This window comes from Photinus pyralis, unplaced genomic scaffold, assembly GCF_008802855.1.
Source record: "Photinus pyralis isolate 1611_PpyrPB1 unplaced genomic scaffold, Ppyr1.3 Ppyr1.4_LG4, whole genome shotgun sequence".
Taxonomy (NCBI): Eukaryota; Metazoa; Arthropoda; class Insecta; order Coleoptera; family Lampyridae; genus Photinus; species Photinus pyralis.
In genome coordinates, this window is record NW_022170511.1 from 28,812,697 (window position 1) to 28,823,419 (window position 10,723).

Below are 10,723 nucleotides of genomic sequence, written 5' to 3' on the forward strand. Positions count from 1 at the left end.
TGTTTAGATCGTATGTCACCTGTGTGTTGATTAGTTGGTTTCCAATCGATTTGGTTAGGTTTTTAGCTTCAATTTAAAAGGTCAAAAACTCTCAACAGCAAATGGCAAAAAATGTTCCGTTGGCTCGCAGCTATGAAGCAGCCAACGTGTCAACGCAAGTAGCATCCCAGACTAAGAATTTCCCCTTTGACCAAGGAATCATACTCATTCCATCGCGTCTTTTCCCGTCATTTTTGAAATTGTAGAAAAATAATTTAAACAGCTGAATTTTTCCGCGGGTGACATCCCGGGAGTTGAAAAGGGTGGAAAGTGGTGTTTTGTTGTGGCAAAACTATTAAATTTAGGAGACAATTCAACTCATGTATAAAAAAATCGCATAAGCCGCAGTGCAATTGTCACTTTGACAGCGGCAAAAGTTACCTGCAACTTTTCCAGCGACAAATGCACTAGTGGTTTTTTCACTATTCATTTTCGAACCAATTATCGCATTATCCTTTCCCATATGACTAGTTTGACGTCTGTCAATAATTGATTAGTTTGGTGAATTTCTTGTTCGTTAAATTGTCCTGCCGAATTACAATCGAGGTTTGTATTCGGTGGCGCATTTTTGTTAGTTGACAGTTTTTCTCGTCTAATTGCTAGGCAACATATTTTCATTACCTGAAAAACCCAAATTTACTCGGTAAAATACAAACCTCTTGTGTAATTATAAGTGAAAATGTTTAATTTAAAACTTTTAGAAAATAAAAAAAATGAACAACTTTGATATCGGCACTATTTCCACATAACCTCCAATTTTCCTAGAAAAACCGGAAAAACTTCTTTCGTTTTTTATTCTTATTTTTGCGAAAAACTTGAAATTTAGAGTAAACATAACTTGTTTTATGATAAAAAAGGAGACAATTTTTTGGGCCCTATCCGAGATCTCACGATTTCTGAAGAAACCACCCCTTCTTCAAGCGGATGAACAATCTATTTCATCGTACACAGTTGCTCCAGGTAGGAAAATTTTCGTAAGGACTTATATTTTAATAATCCTGTCAGTACCGACATTATAGGCCCGCTTCCCCATTCCTCCAAAGGAAACCAATAACTTCTCGTTTTCCAGGACCGTTTCACCAAATGGGTATGTTTCGAGTCAAAGCCATGCAGTCTACGTGTTTATAAACTTGACATTGCCGACTCCGCCGGTTGATCCCAACATCCAACTAATATAATAGGTGTCAATTGCCCCGAATTTTGGAATTTCATCTCGCCTATTGAAGTAAGTATAATTAACAGTAGTTGATTAAATGAGTTGCAGTAAACAGCATCCGGTTAAGTCGTAAGGGGTCTCACTTAATTTAAATGTTAAGACTAATTGCAGATTTTTAGGACATCCGCAAATCGCACAATTTATTAAAGCATTTTTAGGTTTTGGATGTAGAATATCGAATACGCTGTGTTGGCTGGGAAAACCGACGATCCCCCTATCAAATGGCCGAATGTTATAAAAGGTAAAACCGTTGTTTATAGGCGATCTTTTTGCCTTTTGCATTTTCGCAAGTTACGGTACTTATGAAAGTACCGTAATTTTGATCTTTTCCGTAAATTTATTTTGCATTCATACCGTTTCATTTTTCATTTTACATTAAGTTTACCGCACCCTATCGATAGCTTTTGCTGATTCTTGACAGTAATTTCTATCGTTTCATTGCAAGGTATGTTTTTGTTACTTTCCGTTTCATTAATTGTAAGTAAGGTTGCGCTTGCCTGCATTTGATTTCCCGTAGAGACCGCTACTGAATCCGGGTTCCTGCTTAGGGAAATTACTGTGGGATTTAATTTAGTTCTAGCATTTACCAGTAGCCGGCCGGCAAACCCTTGCTACCGGTGACCTTCATCAGGAACCAGGCCGTACCCTTGGTGGCGCTCGAGTCCATCCGTACGTTCCGCCTGTCCGGCCACCCGTCCGTAAGTTCCGCCGACAGAACACCCTGTTTCTCGTCGACTGCCGATACTTTTGCCCGCTCACATGATTAGTAACTATAATTTGTAAATTTAATTTATTTAGTTTATTTATTTACAGACATTCCTCGCATAGCTTCACTAACTGTCGGCATTTTGGTCGCCTTTTAAGCTTTTTATGACTTTCGAGTTATCATCGGAATTATATTAGTACTATCGTGTTATTCCTACATTGCTTAGTTTAATAGCTATCCATCTTTCAAATCACACAAAACGATCGTTTGTCTATTCGTTCGGGAGCTTTTTATACCGATTGATATCTAGACAAAGAAAGAGCTTTCAGTTTTCAGCAATAGGTTCGTATTATAGAGTTATTCCTGCATCGATTACTCAGCAAGCCGAAAGCCATTGATGAAGTCCATAATTTATGAATATCGTTAAGAAATATTAAGATATCTCGGCAACGAAACCTTAGGGTGTGTAGTGATTTTTCCTAGTAAATTGTTTTGTTAGCGTATTTTATTAAGAATTTATTATATGCAGGGCTATTCTAAATGAAATTCGTATTTATTAAAGCACACATTCAAAATGAACCTATTAAAACAAGAGGTTTCAAGGTGTTTTTTAACCAATCAATTTAAAGAGACTGGACGTCTGTGTAAAGGACACAGCTCAGGCCTACCGCGTGTGTCAAAGGCTGACATGCGATGGATCGAAAACAGTTTTTTTCGCAGTCCAAGTTAGACTACCAATAGTAGTAGAAAACATGGAACCAACTGTATGTTTGTAATAGTTTTACTTTATTACGAATTTTTTTAAGTTTTACCTTTTCCAGTGCCGTTTTTAGTGCTCTTATTTTACCACCATATTATAAGTTGTGTTAACGATTTGAATAGTTTTGTTCATTAAGTGATGCAGAGTCAAAAGCACTCCTGAGTCCTGGTGACAATATTATGTTTTTTTTTTACAAAAGGTAAATCGAGAAATCGTTCCGAAAAATTAAAAAAAACGCAAATTTGGGGCCTTTTGAGGCGTAGCTTCTAAACTAAACACTTTTGAACACTTGGTATATTTATAAAAAAATTCGTTTTGGGTCCACCTACCACCCAATTTTTCTTACAAATAGTGCGAAGTCCAATAAATTAATTTAAAATTATTTACTTTAGTAGTTAGCAAAGTGAAATGTACGGATGAAAATTAAAAAAAAAACAGCTGTGCCGAAACCCGGGATTGAACCGGGGACCTTTAGATCTTCAGTCTAACGCTCTCCCAACTGAGCTATTTCGGCTGATATTGCAACGTTGTCAATATTTATCAGCCGTAATGCAATTTGTATTAAATAAAAGGGTAATTGAGGATGACTTGCCTATTGCAAAAGAATAGGAAATCGAAAAGTTTTCGATATTGACTACTTACTTGCTATATAAGTTTAGGTAGGTATATCTTGAATCTACGTTTCTTGTATTTTACTATTCAGGAAGAACGCAGTAACAAAATAGTACCTACCTACAGCATCACGATTGTTTATTAATAATGAATGTTTTCATTGAAAAACATGTTTATTCTTATGAAGTACAGTTACTCGTTATCGATGATAGTACATAAGTAAATCGCGTTACATTCCCTATTGGAAAGAGTAAAAAAGTACAATAACTTTATATGGTACGTGAGTTGCGTTAAGTACCATCAAGTTATTGTTTCGATAGACATAAAATGTAAGCGGCTTGCTTGGAAAAGCGAGCGATGCGAATCGGCCATCCATCAAACCATAGGCATTGTTTGGCGAAATAAAAATTATTTATCTGCTTTACGAAGACCAGTTTTCACGCATTTACTCAATACTACATTAAACGCTGTGGTACGATTACACGCAGTACCTGTCCTCGGTGACGAAGTATATATCAAAAGTTAAACTGCACTTTGGTTAACAAATGCGATTGTTAATGTTTGGATATATGATCGTAAAATAGGCTAAAAGGAAGTTTATTTTTGCAGTGCTGAATCCGGATTATAAAGTTGAATGTTTTGGAGGAGGTCAGCTTAACAACAAAGCAAGCAATCTGTACTTTTTTCAGTTTCTTTATTTTTAATTTTTCCACATTTTATCTTTATGTGGCTACTGTTTCTAACGCTTCTTTCTATATGTTTAAGCAGCTTTCAAACAGTTGTCTACAATGCCTCATTATTAAATTCATTGGATTAAAAATACAATTGTAGGGAGGCAATCGTAAAACTGAATGGCCATACTGCTATGTCGGTTTTGTGCACGGGCAATCTTTCTTTTTTTCAAGGTAGTTTATTCTGAGCAATTGAATATCATTTTTTTTTCTATTAGAAGCTTTTGACAATTATCTGTCTCCATCTAAATTCCATGGACACTACCTAAAGATTTTCGTTCTCTACGCCATCCAAAATCATTTTTTAATTTTTAGTAAACTTTCTTAGATCAGCTTTTTCATACTCCTCTATATTCGTCACTGTAGCTTTGGGTGCACGTTTTTTAGAACTTCTAGAAGAGAAGCTTCGACTTTTCGCTCTTAAATAGTGAAGCCAACCGTTACCTCTATTTTGATTTTTAATTTCGTAATTTGTATATCGATTTGGATGACATTTTTATGGCAGCTTGTTTAAGTAGTTTCGGGCGGCTGGGGAGCGTCGCCGTCGAGGTACGCGCGCGCGTTTAAGCATACGCCCCTCCCATACGCTTGAGGTAGGGCGTCGACCCGCCGGCTAGGGTAGGCAGGGATAGTTACCGCACATTTTGGGGGAGTTGAAAAAATTCCTCTGGCGTCCGTCGGGATAGCTGCGGTAAGAAGACCTCACATTCCAAAGAACAAAAGGGTAGTGCTGGTCTACCGAATTTGGAGATTTAATTCCGACTATTTGGATAAGTATAATTAACCGTAATTAGTTGAATGGATTACAGATAAGAACCTCCGATTAAGTCAAGGTTAGGTGCGCTCTTAAAAAACTTGAAGTTTGAGACTGGTCCCATACTTTTCCGATGTCGGGGAAAGGCGGAATTAATTAAAATCTGTTGAATTTGTTTGAACGTATCGAAGGTATAAGAATACGAGACTGGAATTCCAGATAATCTCTACTCGAAATGGACCTTTAGATAAATAGAAAACGCTCTATAAAATAGAATATTTTTACTTTTGCATCTTCGCAAGCTACGTCTTGTGCCAAAGTTTTGAGCTTTGCCGTAAATTTACTTTTGCCACCGTCCCGTATTTAAATCATCGATTTTTTGCATTTTAGTGATTAACCGAAAACGTAAGCTCTTTTACTTTCGCATATTTTGCCTTTTGTGTTTCAACCGTATGGCTTTTGGTTTTTCTTGCACAGTACCTTCTACCGTTCCGTTTAATTGCAAGGTAAGAATGTTTAGAGTAACACAACGAAGTTTGCGGTTTCGCTTATGTGCTCAATTTTCCGTCGCGTGTCTGTCTGTTCCATCGAGATCTCGTCGCCTAGGCTACCCAGAGGCTTCGGGTTTTCGATAATTGATAGCTGCTATGGTCTATATTTGCCCGTTACTCGGCAACACCCACGAGGCGGATTTGAAACATTTTTGTTTTGTTACTTTCTGTTTCACCAATTATAAGGGGGGATATTGTTCACTTTTCCGTATTTCATTTTCTTTTTCGCCGATTTGTCTTCTGTTGCTTTCATTCCCGCTAAGGAGTTTCCTTGAATTTGTTTTAGGTTTTCCGAAGCGACTGTCGCCAAAGCAGAGCTTTCGAGCCCTCTGGTGGCACCCGAAACACTCCCGTTCCGCCGTTTCTTGCCGCCGTTCCGCGGTGTTCCGCCGACTATCATGAAAGTCACCGTAGTTTATCCTGTAAGTTATCGCTGGATGATTTGTTCTTACCGTCATTAAATTACATTATGTAATTATACCGTTTAATTTGTGTGTAAGTTTCCGAGATAGACGGGTTTCGTGATGAAAATGAATTGAAGGAGTCTTGGAACCACACTACAGTACCGGATCCTCTTATAACCTTTTTCGGGGATCTTTTTGGTAATAAATCCATGCTAGAACCACACCTTGCCCTAATAAAGCCGATTTAGGTAAACATCTATAAATGTTGTGTATGACGTCATTGTTCCTCTGAGTGCAGCTCATGATAGACTGTCCCCAAGTTTTTCGTAAAGGTTGGCCCATATGGATGTGGATCAAAAGTGGTTATTATCTGTACCTAGGGGGAAACAACTTTGAATTTTTGGTGTACACACCTCTGAATTAATTTGAATTAACGTGAATTAATTTGAATTAACGTGAATTAATCTGAATTAACGTGAATTAATTTAAATTAACGTGAATTATTTTGAATTAACGTAAATTAATTTGAATTAGCGGGAATTAACGTGAATTATTTTGAATTAACGTGAATCAATTTTAATTTTTGGTGTACACCAAAAATTGTACTTGTTTTCTCCTAGATCTGTACCCAGCAACTCCTAATATAATATTAAAAATTAAATCAAAATAAAATTAAAATAAAGGTAGCCATTTAATTATTTCGTAAGTACTTATGATTTATAAATAATTCACACAACAAGACCAAATGTGAATATTTTTTGTTAAATTATTATTCCTTATAGATACATTTATTAGGTACATTCCACGTTTTGGGTACAGTTTAAGCTCTCGATCCATTTGATGAAATCTTTCATGTATCATGATGAACACAACAATAAAAACACAAAAAAAGCAGTTATAAAAAAGCAATTCTTGGGTTAATAAAATATATTGACACGAACTAAAATGGAGGAAGAAAAAATTTAAATTGGAACCTATAATTCACATCAATTATTTAATCAATCAAATTATCATACAAACACCTGCCGCTTTAATAATCGCCAATCAGCATTCCGACTTAACTACATTGTTGGATTGTACTTTTAACAAGACTATAGAAAGTCGTATTACAAGCAACAAGACAGGAACCTCCAAATATAGTTTAAATAACGCAATCAAACTAAAGCACGTTCAGCTGCTTTTAAAGCACCTTGTTCTTGTTACACACACTCACAGTAGGGCATTTTGAAGTTAATTGGATAAAAAACAATTGCAGCTGACGAAAAAAGTTAATTGAGCAGTCCGGTTGTCCTTTATCTGGCCGAACGAAAGTATAAATCTGTGGATCATACTCCGTTCGGTTGTTATTACGGGAATTGTGAACAATAAATTCCGTCCCGGATAAATAAATGCATGTACCTCGATGTTTATGATAGCTGGACGATATTATGAGTTGTCAATTATCATGCGAAGCGTGTATACAAGCCGCGACTATATTTTGTGGTCCCGCTGGTAATTGATGAGAGCAGCGTCTGAGAGCAAGTGCCATCAGTTACAGAATACAAAGCCTTGGTGCAGAAGCAACATTCGACACTCTTAACACGTGCGTGTCCGATCGTCAATAATAAAAGGGTTGAAAGAAAATTCTGGAAGATCCTTCTCGCTGTGATCGAGGCAGGGTGCTTATTTATCAAACATCGTGTTGTTTATTAACCCGCAATGGCGCATTTACATGAAGGTGTATAAAGTACATAAATACCTACACCGGCGCCCACAACACAGCCTGTATTCAAATTAGTTCACGAGTTACAAATGTAACTTTGTCATAGTAATAATTAATCGGTGTAGTTTTATTTTTAATATTTGTTTCTGGTTTTTACCCTATCAGGTGCAACGCGCTTTAATTATAATCATTAAAGCTTGATATATGAAATACGTAGGGGTACCCGCCTTAAATTAGCTCGTCTAATTAGTCTTTGAATATATTACACCATTTTACCAACTTTTAATTTTAATTTACCACACAGTCGCAGATATTGGAATTTTTGACGGTGTATTCCGTAATTAATGTCCACCAGGCTTAGGACAATTTAAGGTACTTCTATTTTGTTTAGTTACAGTTTTTGACCAATGAAAGGATTTACAGCAGGATGATTTTTTGGGACAGTGGTACAGGTCATACTGGGATTTTTTGGATGTCTCTGGCATGGGTGTCCAATGTCCATCTCGATTAATTAATAGTTGTCAACCAGTAGGACATTATGATGTCTCATTTATTTGCTTTGTAGCAAGGTTCACGAAATGTTAACATATGGAGTATTGTTATAGTTTTTTTTTACATTAAATGTGCGCTAGTTTCCCAGCTTATCTGGCGATAGCAGTATCTATTAATCCGACCCCAGTTTTGGAACATACGATTTTCATTTGATGTCGATTTGTATGCTCATTTCCTTTAAGGAAGGCCATCCATTACGCCTTGAAGAGGTTGGCCGAGCAGCTCTCAATTCGAATATCATTGCCGTTCCACCTTCATAATGTTGCGGAGGTTTTAATTAGTTGGGAGCATCGGTTTATCTTCGAAATGGATAAAATAAGGAGTGCCGAAACCCGGGATTGAACCGGGGACCTTTAGATCTTCAGTCTAACGCTCTCCCAACTGAGCTATTTCGGCTTGGCATACTGAAACATCTATGCACGGCTCCGTGTGGTTGGTAAGTAAAGATCTTTGTCTGACTATTGCTTTCTCAGTATCTTCAGAAGCTTACGTTAGAGGTGTAAATCTTTCGCAACATTCGTCATTTTGACACGTTTTGATTAGGATTTTTTTTTGCTGGGAAACTCCTTGTCCATGATCGATCATACAAAATTATTTATGTATTTCCTACATACCGAGTGTTCAGTAAAGATTCAACGCAAAAACAATTAGGAAGAATAAATCGTTGGATTGCCATTTACGAATATCGCTATAAACATACTCGATGATTAAAAATTAAAGTCAATAACCGGAGTTATTTATATGAAGTTTCATACATCATTTGTATCACGAATGAAACCTAGGGCGTTCGTGATACCCAGATCGATCTTGTTCTGCGCAAAAAGTCAAGTGCCGAAACCCGGGATTGAACCGGGGACCTTTAGATCTTCAGTCTAACGCTCTCCCAACTGAGCTATTTCGGCTTGAGGTGCTAAGAAACCCCATGCGCAGGTTCGCGTCAGTTTAGATGACTCTATGGTCCATTTCTTTAGAGAAGATGATATAGCTCACATTTGATCCTATATTCAAGAAATACTTGTTTCTCCTAAGATGGGGGTGTCTCATTGTTTCATTAATCTGCTCCTGTTTGATCGCCTTTCCACGAATAACCATTTAGCTGCATATGTATATAACTCTCAGTATCGAAAAGAAATTGAAAACCAAACTGGAAGCTTTTAATCTTGCCTTCAGGTTTATAAGTTATGATTCGTCCTTATGAATTATTAGATGTATTGTGAGAAGAGCCTCAAGGATCTCTCTACATTTAGTTATTTCAGGTGAAAAGGAAGGAAAAAAATAAAGTGCCGAAACCCGGGATTGAACCGGGGACCTTTAGATCTTCAGTCTAACGCTCTCCCAACTGAGCTATTTCGGCTTTGTACACCCAGAAGAGCTCATGGTGAAGACTCAGCAAACATTTTTTGCATACGCATCAATGGTGGAATACAGCATACAGCTAAAACGATCCATCCGTAATAAATAGGGGCGTGATGATATATCCCTTGGTTTTCACTGAGGGATATGGCTGAACCACAGATTTTGTCGACCTACCACCCCAATTTTCTTGCTACGTTACGGCTAACATATTCGATTATGACTTCAGATTAACCACACTAATTCGCCCTTCCTTAACCACTATCGTGATCTAACCCGCGCTTTTCCGTCCTTACACGGTTAAATGTCAAACAAACCTAAACATACCAAAAAAGCAAGAAAAAATCGCTTATTTTTACAGACTCCCGTTGCGTACATTGTCATTGCTTTTTCGACAATGTTTTAAACCCACATTAATTTTTCAGCAACAAATTTTGCAATCTCTGCCGTAACTTCAAGTGGGTTGTTTTCTCCTTTAAGATTTGCTACCACAATTGCCACTATTTTCTTGAACAACTACCTCAGTCGAAGAGGGAAATAGACAAACCGAACCAGCCAAATCTGTGTTTTCGGCATTCAGCGCTGCGATGTATCAAAACGTCAAACTTAACGTGCAGGTTATATGCCAAAAAATGTTATTTTTTGTGTTATTTGGTATGGACAAAATAACGTTTTCTACAGATATCCTGCGCGTTAAGTTTAACGTTAGTCGGCCCTGTGATGTATCAGAAACGTGTAGGATATCTATAGAACACGTTAATTTACCCATACTAAATACCGCAAAATAACGTTTTTTGGGGGGGGGTGCATAATATGACATTAAAGTGATTCAAAGGGTAAATGTTTGTTTTTGCTGCAAAACATGTAGCTCTAATACCCCTAAATTTGAAGCAAATGCAAGCTTTTTGTGTGTATAGGTTATACCATTGATGGTTGGGTCAAATGTTTTAGACTTGGAAATCTGGATTTATATCAAATGCCAACCCTAAGAACTATTTAACCACAGTTAGTGCCATTTTGAATCTGTTCTACAATCTCCAATTTGTTTCAACAAAGATCATCAACAGCATTTATGACCAAATAATTTAATGATAATTTAATCAAAATGAATTAACCGCGTCGTTTTTTCAATGACACGATTAATATAAGTGCCTGAATACACTATATGCGTTTTAAACGCATCCTGCGAAACCGGAAGATTTTGTGCGTTGTGATGTATCAGAAATGTCTAACTTGACGTTTAGGATATCTATAGAACACGTTAATTTACCCAGACTAAATAACGCAAAATAACGTTTTTTGGGAGATGCAGAATATGGCATTAAAGTGATTCAAAGGGTAAA

The 10,723-nt window shown here is 37.0% G+C and overlaps 4 non-coding genes across 4 annotated transcripts; all 4 read right to left on the minus strand.

The window, feature by feature from the left end:
- Positions 1–3,162: 3,162 nt before the first annotated feature.
- Trnaf-gaa lies at positions 3,163–3,235 on the minus strand. The gene has a single exon. It is a non-coding gene; the product is annotated as a tRNA-Phe (tRNA).
- Positions 3,236–8,350: 5,115 nt separating this feature from the next.
- On the minus strand, positions 8,351–8,423 carry Trnaf-gaa. The gene has a single exon. It is a non-coding gene; the product is annotated as a tRNA-Phe (tRNA).
- Positions 8,424–8,856: 433 nt separating this feature from the next.
- Trnaf-gaa lies at positions 8,857–8,929 on the minus strand. Its single transcript has one exon. It is a non-coding gene; the product is annotated as a tRNA-Phe (tRNA).
- A 379-nt stretch (positions 8,930–9,308) lies between these two features.
- Trnaf-gaa lies at positions 9,309–9,381 on the minus strand. Its single transcript has one exon. It is a non-coding gene; the product is annotated as a tRNA-Phe (tRNA).
- Between the last annotated feature and the right edge of the window lie 1,342 nt (positions 9,382–10,723).